At 42.1% G+C, this 7,853-nt stretch overlaps 1 pseudogene across 1 annotated transcript; it reads right to left on the bottom strand.

Annotated features, from left to right (window-relative positions):
• Window positions 1–313: 313 nt before the first annotated feature.
• Window positions 314–1,862, bottom strand: LOC308421221 (large ribosomal subunit protein eL6-like; annotated as a pseudogene). Its single transcript has 2 exons — window positions 1,846–1,862; window positions 314–827 (listed from the first exon to the last, which is right to left on the bottom strand). The product of its transcript is annotated as a large ribosomal subunit protein eL6-like (transcript).
• Between the last annotated feature and the right edge of the window lie 5,991 nt (window positions 1,863–7,853).

Genomic DNA, 7,853 nt, shown 5'->3' on the forward strand with positions numbered 1-7,853 from the left:
ATTTAATACAGAGACTGAAGGGCTGTCTACCAGCCCAAGCATTGCAAACATGGCACTGGCAGGCCTTGCCTTTCCCCACTCCCTCGCTAAACTGTCTTCCACCTAAGTTACCTGAGAATTTCCTATCTCATTCTGGCACACGCAGACTTCTCTCCTTAAAAACTACTCCAGCAGAGACACTTACTGGTGTCTTTTTCTGATCCTGAGGCAACCCATTCCTCCTTTGTGCTCACAGTCCCTTGGGGATAAATAATAATAATAGCAATAATAATATCTTTGTTAACATATGAAGCTGTTTAATTAGGTTAGCAATTTAGAACACCAGTTTGTGAGTATATATCCCATTTGTCAGGAAGAACTGAGATCGCAAGTAGCAAGAGCTGAGGAACAGCTTTAATCTTTGGCAAAATCTTCGAGTGCACAGTTTTCTGATCAGCCTTTCGCTGCTCTGTAAACTTGTATTTCTCCTGTGTCAAAGATCTCACCCTCCTGAGGTCTGGGCTTGTGCAGCTGCTTCCTTTTGAAGTAAGTGTCAGTCAGGCGTTTGGGGATTTTAACCTCGCTGATAACTTTTGTAGAGGCAGCAATGACAAACTTCTGGTATGTTCTGCTCAGAGGAACTCTGTTGAGGGCAAGAGGTCCAGTCACAAGGAGCAAGCCACTGCCCAGCTGCTTCAGGAAAACGACTCTCTTGCCCCTGTGGTGCCCAGTGAGGATGATCTGGACAGTCCCTGAAGTGGTGCTGGAGCATACCTTCTCACATACTGACTGAAGGGCTTCTGCCATGGCTCAGCAGCTTCCAAGGCACATCTTCAGTAGGATAATACCTAGGCTTGTCCCAGATGACACTGAGCTCAGTGATCTCCTTGCCTTAGTTTCCTAAGATTCTTAGCCTTTATGCCTCAAGATCAAACGTGAGCCTCCCAATTCTGGATTGTGGTTAATTCCAGATATGGTCAAGTTGACAACCAGAAATAGCCACTACAGGGTATGTCCAGAATCCCTTCCTCAGGACCACCCAGTTATCTTAGGAATGCCTCTAGCTTTGACTTTGCCCCCCCCACTAAGTCTTCTGATGGGACTCCCCTAACCCCTATTCCCCATTTCTATTCAAGTCTCCTCTGGGATGTCTCCTAAAGAATTTAAGGTAACTCCAACTCACAGCCAACATTACTGGTTCATCTTAGCACTCAAGAACAGCCTTTATACCCTCTAGATAATCAAAATGACAACCTTAACCATTTTGTGGGCACATGGAACATTAGAAAAAGACAGTCCTCTCCCTGGCTATCTAGACACCACACATAGTAACTCTGAGATCTTAGCCCAAACATTTGTTTTCACTCTTCATATTAAAACAAAAATAGAGGGCCAGATATGGTGACATCCTTAATTCCAGCACTCCAAAGGCAGAGGCAGGCAGAGCTCCTAGAGGCCAGCCTAATCTACATAGCAAGTTTCAGGCTTTCTCCAGACATCATCTGAGATTCTATCTCAAAAGAAACAAAACAAAAGCAGAGCCTGCTATCACAGTATGACATAAGAGAGTGTTGAACTCAAGGACAACCTAGGCTACTGAGTGAGGTGCTGGCTCCAAAAAATAATAATAATAATAAATTAAAAAATAAAATATTCAAGTGTCAACAAATTGTGTTTTTTTTTTTTTAATCCCATAATCTTTCTGTTCATCTGATTTTTGTCTCTTGAGACTGGGCTTACGGATGTGAGCAAGTATCACAGCTGGAAGTGGCCAGAAGCATGCCCTCCTGAGTACTGGAATTTCAGCTATGTGCCTGCCACCACACCTAGCTCAACCCATAATCTCTACAATCAAGTCAGTCTGACCTTGAGAGGAAGCCCATGCCCCCTACACTTACCACTACTGCAGTGCTTTCTCCCAGTAGTTTTTTTGTAGTTGTTGGTGTTTTGTTTGTTTTAAGACTTTCTACTCACCAAGAAAAGAAAACAATCTTAGAAAAGGATTTTGGAAAGATGGATCAATAGTTAAGAACACAGACTACTATTGCTGAAGACTTAAGTTCCCTTCCCAGCACCCATCTCAATTGCCCACAACCATCAGCCACTATAACTCCAGGGGCTCCCATGCCCCCTTCTGGCATCCAGAGTGCTACTTTAATCCCATGCACAGATCCACACAGAGACACCATTGAAATATAAAATAAATTTTAATTGTCTTAACTTACAACAGAAACAAACTCTCTGGAAATGTGTGTCAGAATAGAAATGTGGCCCTTTGGATGCAGCTGGTAGCATGCTGGCACCTGATGAGGCTCCCTCACCTTGGTCAGCCTAGTACTGGGGAGGGTAAAGAAAGGAGATTTCAAAGCCAAGCCCAGCCTGGACTACATAATAGAACCCTTTCTTCAAAACGAACAAGTAAAACAAAGGTGAAGCAAAGAAAGGAACAGGATCCTTTGAGAGGGAGCCATAAAGGAGATGGGGGAGAGGCATGAGAGGGATGACAGAGGCCTCTAAGTAGGGGGTGCAAACAAAGAGAAGAGAGAAGGGATGATTTCTTCTAGATGTCACTTGTGGGGAAACCAGGAATCCTTGAGAAGCAGAGCTCTAAACTCAGAACAGTGGCTGTCATCCAAAATGCCTTTGCTTTGCCAAATGCAAAATGTTTCCTCCAAAGATATTTCCTCTAACCAGGCCACACTTCCTAACCACACACTGATGGAATCTGCCCCCAGGATTCACTGCCTATCCCTGTCACTAGTAGCTGGGACAAGACTTTGACACCTGAACGTGTCAGGAGGCATTTCACTTCCAAACCATCTTTTCTTCATTCTCAAAAATCTAGGAAAGGGAGCCAAGGAACACCTGTCAATCCTGTTAATGTTCCATCAGAGAAGCATCCTAACTTACCCTTAGAAACTGTGGTGATTCCAAAGGAAAACCCTAGAGTTATTGGGTGTATTGAAAATTGGATAAAGCTGTCAATTGTCACCGGAAAAAGATAGTCTTTGCTGACTGCCATTGAAAGTGAAAAGCACTTTAGGATGAAACATTTTCCTGGCTGGAAAAAAGCACGAGGTTCGGAAGATGCAGAGAGTAGGGAACATTGAAATGCCATGAAAACATTTCTCACCCCTCTTGTGTCAAATGACTGCCTTATCCACAAAATTTAAAAATAAAGTGAAGGGTTTTACATCTTGAGTCTTAATGTAACAAACTTTTGTGGGATGGGGAGGGTTACAGAGATGAAGATAGAGACAAACTAAGGAGAGAAATAGGCAAAGGCAGAGTAGGGGGAGGAAGGGGGCAGAATGAGAGAAAGGCAAAAGCAGAGAGAACAGAAGAGAGCAAGAGCAAATGTGCTCCTGCTGGCCTGGCTAGGAAGGCAATGCCAGCCCAGACTATTGAGGTTTGTCTGTCTCATTTTCAAGTTCTGCAAAGAACAGATAAGGAGATGGCTGGGAGAGGAACAAGGAGAGAGCAAGGGAGGCTATAAAACATCAAACGTCTTAATGCATTAAGCAGAGGAAGGGGTCCCCCTACTGCTGCCACAGGAGGGGGGGGTGTCCTTCACTGATTAAGACCATCGGGTTAACAGGGTGTGGGCATTCTCTCCTGGGGAATTCCCTGTGCACCTTGCACCTTCTACCAATTCTGTTCACCAGAGAGACCCAGCTCATACCCTGTAATTCACAGTCTGTCCACCTGATGAGCTTCCTGCCACACCCCCTGGGGGAAAAAAGCCTTGCTTCAAGCCGTGTAAGCCAAACCCAGCAAATTTCCTTGGAGCCATTGAAACTCTTGACATCCAACTACAGTGGTGGGTATTCAATAGTTTTAATTTCTATCTAAGCATACAACACAGGCTCTGCTGAGAGCAGGGAAGCTGTGAACTTGTCTGAAAATATCAACCTCTCCAGATTGTCAGACCTGAACCATTTTCTTGTATCCCGTAGGGCCTTACAAACAGGGCCATGTTCACAGAAGGATTCTTTAAATTTAGAATTGAATTGAAACTCTGGACAATCAAGAATTCGCCCAGTTCATTAGCAAGAAAGAGTGGGTCCTCTAGGATCCTGTTCCAGGGGTGGTTCAACTTGACCACATCTTTTCACTCAAAAACTCAAAAAACTGTCACTCTTCCATACAGCAAAAACAATAGCCATCTAGATTCAGATTACTACCTATTTTTCTGTTTCCTCTATCATTCACCTCTAGTGGCTTGCTTCTTCATTCTTGATGTTGGTGCTGTAATAGTGGATCTTGAACTGGGGGTCACATACATGTTAAAAAAAAAAAAAAAACGCTCTCCCACTAAACTATACTTCAACCCATTGTTCTCATTCTAATCTATACCTTGCAATATCTGAGTTTATAAAACACAACCACCTTTTTAACAATACAAGACATACAATCTTTTTTTTTTTTTTTTTTTTTTTTAATGTGGGGACTTGGAGTTAAGAAGATCTAGAAAACAGGGACAGGCCAGAACCAGTGCCACATTGTATAAGCCCAAGTGTGGACCCTCCACATCTGTACTTGGGTCAGGCCTAAAGAAGAGATGAAGCAGTGATAGCCTTAGGATCTTCAGATTACAATCTAAACCCTACATACACAAGCAGAAGGGGAGTTTGTTCCATCTTGTAGGGAGCCATCTTACTGAACAGGACTTTTGCCAGATTAGATCCTTTGGATAATCACTGATCACAGATACATCCTCCATATCTGCAAAAGAAAGGAAGCCTAATCACTGCTCTAAGGCATCATCTCTGAGAAGCAGAACCTATTTTCTTTCTCCTTTTCTTTTATCCCCCACACCTGCCACCTCCTTCTAGATTTAGCTGTGTCTGGTGCCACGCATCTTTAATGCTAGCAACTCAATAGGCAAACAAAAAGATCTTTGTGAGTTTATCATCAACCTGGTCTACAAATGAAATCCCAGCCAGCCAGGGCTCCACAGTTTTGTCTCAATGAGAGGGTGTGTGTTTTTTTTGTAGATTTTAATTTTTTCGTGCATGAATGATTTGCCTGCATGTATATATACCATACATATACATACATACATATATACATAAATACATACATATATATATATATATATATATATATACCATATGCATTCCTAATGCCCAAGAAGAAAGTGACAGATCCCCTGGAGCTGAAATTACAGCCAGATTATGAGTCACTGTGTGGGTGCTGGGATCCTAATTCTGGTCCTATGCAAGAGTAGCCTGTGCTCTTAGTTACTGAACCATCTCTCCAGCCTGGAATCTATTTTCTTTTCATTATTTTTAACATAAAAGAAAAGAAGCTCTGTAGTCCAGTTAAAACCCCTACAAGAAGATTTCTTGTCACATCCATGGCTTGAAGGAACTTGCTTTTACCTGAGCTGAAAAGACCTTAGAGATGTGCTCAGCATTCTAACTCTCCAGTCTCAGTTACATATCCCTAGGGCTCCAGCCATGCTTTTTTAAGTGAAATTCTCAATCATCCTTGTACAACTTACCAATAGAGCCTTTTGCTAAGTTTTATTTCTGTGGGTTTCTCTTTCTTGGAATTCATATGTCTGCTGGAATGGGGACTAGAATACGAGACAATGGCATCTTTTGGTTGTAGGCTCTTCCTAATCTGTGGAAATTGGCTTTACAATTTTGTATTCCAAAAGCAACTTGGGAAGGAAAGGGTTTCCTTAAGCTTCCTGTTGTAGTCCATCACTAAAGAAAAGCCAGGGCAGGAACTCAAGGTAGGAACCTAGAAGCAGGAACTGAAACAGAAGCCATGGAGAAATGCTGCTTATTGGCTAACTCTGCATGGCTTTCTTCTCTTGCATTTTAAACAGCTAAGGACTGCCTGTTCAGACGTGAGACAACCCACAGTAGACTGTGCTCATACAGTAAATATCCAAACTAGTATTCTCCCATGATGTTTAAGTTGATATTATCAGATATCTGTGAAAAACTAATTTAGGCATAAAAGGTAATAAATGTTTCTATAAATTAGAGAGTTAGAGAACTGGATCTTCAAGTCCAATTGGCTTCAAACTTGTTACATCAGTTACCTTTTGACTTATTCACCTATCTGTCCATCTATCAAGCCATCTAATATCCAATCACATGTGTGTATATTATATATTATATGTGTTATATATGTCATATATATTTTTATGTATATATATTCACACACATTTATCACTCACCTATCCCTCCTATGTTTCCATGTATACATCCACTGACTTATTTACCTATTCATCCGTCCTTTCATCTACCCATCCATTCATCTATCTGTCCATGCATACATGCATACTTCCATCTATGCATCCATACATGCATCCAGCCTTTCATCACCTTTGATCCTTTGTGTTGATATATTATTCTCTAGTAGTTTCTACTACACTGTAGGAAAGAGGATCCCTAGCTCTGGGATTTTATCTTTGGGGGAGACCACTCTTTCTTAACACATCAGTCTCTCAAAGGAGTTCATCTGGCCTGACTAGGTCTCAAGCTCACTCTTTGACAGGAATGAGGTTCATTGCAAAGTCTTAATTGGCCAGCCCATCAGAAGCATACAGAATGCAATTTCAGATAAACAAGAGACTCTTGTGTAGGTTCTGTTGTAAGACAATGACAAAGACTTTGTGGTATACAATGGGTGTCATACTATAATATATAAATTCCTAAAACACTAACAGGCATTTAAGTATATTTAAAGATAACTTTCCTACTACATATGTCTACATACACAAGCACAGACACCTCAACTCTAATAAATATGCTAATTTAAATATTCAGTTGAGGGCTGGAGAGATGACTCAGAAGTTAAGAGCAATGGCTGTTCTTACAGAGGTCCTGAGTTCAATTCCCTGCAACCACATGGTAGCTAACAACCATCTACAATGAGTTCTGATGCCCTCATAGTAGACATTTTTATAGGAAAGTAAACCAAAGGTGTCTTTATTTTAGATCAGATTCTTTAATGTCCCGCGCAACCGTCTCGCCTGCAAGAACGACGCGGCACACGAAATAGGATCCTTCTGCAGTAAACTTTAATATCCTCGAGAACCAGCACTTGCTACACGTGACGAAGAAGACGAAGAAGACCAAGAAGACCAAGAAGACGAACAAGACGAACAAGACGACGAGACCAACGAGACCAACGAGACGACCAAGACGACCCGAACTATCTAGCCCGTCCCCTTATAAAGGGATCAGTCCTTGCCTTGGACGCGGAGCCCCCTGATTGGTTGAAACTCATCAGGCCCTATGACGCCACGGGAGAGGCAGAGCTCAAGGAGTGGAAAGTTACCCAGCACGTGCGCACATGGCTTGTTTACTGCTAACTCCAGCCAGATATCAGCGCCATCTTGTAATGGAGAATGTGCAGGCGGCGCCCCACACTTTAATGCTAAATAACCTTGTGTAAATTGTGCAAGAAACAAAAGAGATAAGAGTTTTTTAGCCACTTTTTTCAGGAGCCATATTTTAGACACTAAACTCTTTCACTTAGGACCCAGAAGCCAGAGTTTCATGGAATCAATGAAGTATAAATGAGTCTCCTAAAAGGTAGAGAGGGAAGAAAGGCCTCTGAGTTCTGATATACAGTGTGGAGAGTACAGGTCAACAAGAAAAAAAAAAGGTCATTTAAACAAAGATCCCCAAGAGGCCTACAAATGTGTCCCATTTTGTGAGCATTACACATGCTGGGGAGAGAGGCTTGTCAGATATTGATTTACAGATCAGACCACCAAATGCAACTTTCTGTCTGTCTTTAAAGACATTGCTCACAACCTTTGAACAAGAATGAAATCCAACAGGCCGACTTTCAATCATAAAGGTGCTGACTGTCCCAGGGCAAATTAAGAAAACCCTTTTCTTGCC

This window comes from Micromys minutus, assembly GCF_963924665.1.
Source record: "Micromys minutus genome assembly, chromosome: 5".
NCBI classification, from domain to species: domain Eukaryota; kingdom Metazoa; phylum Chordata; class Mammalia; order Rodentia; family Muridae; genus Micromys; species Micromys minutus.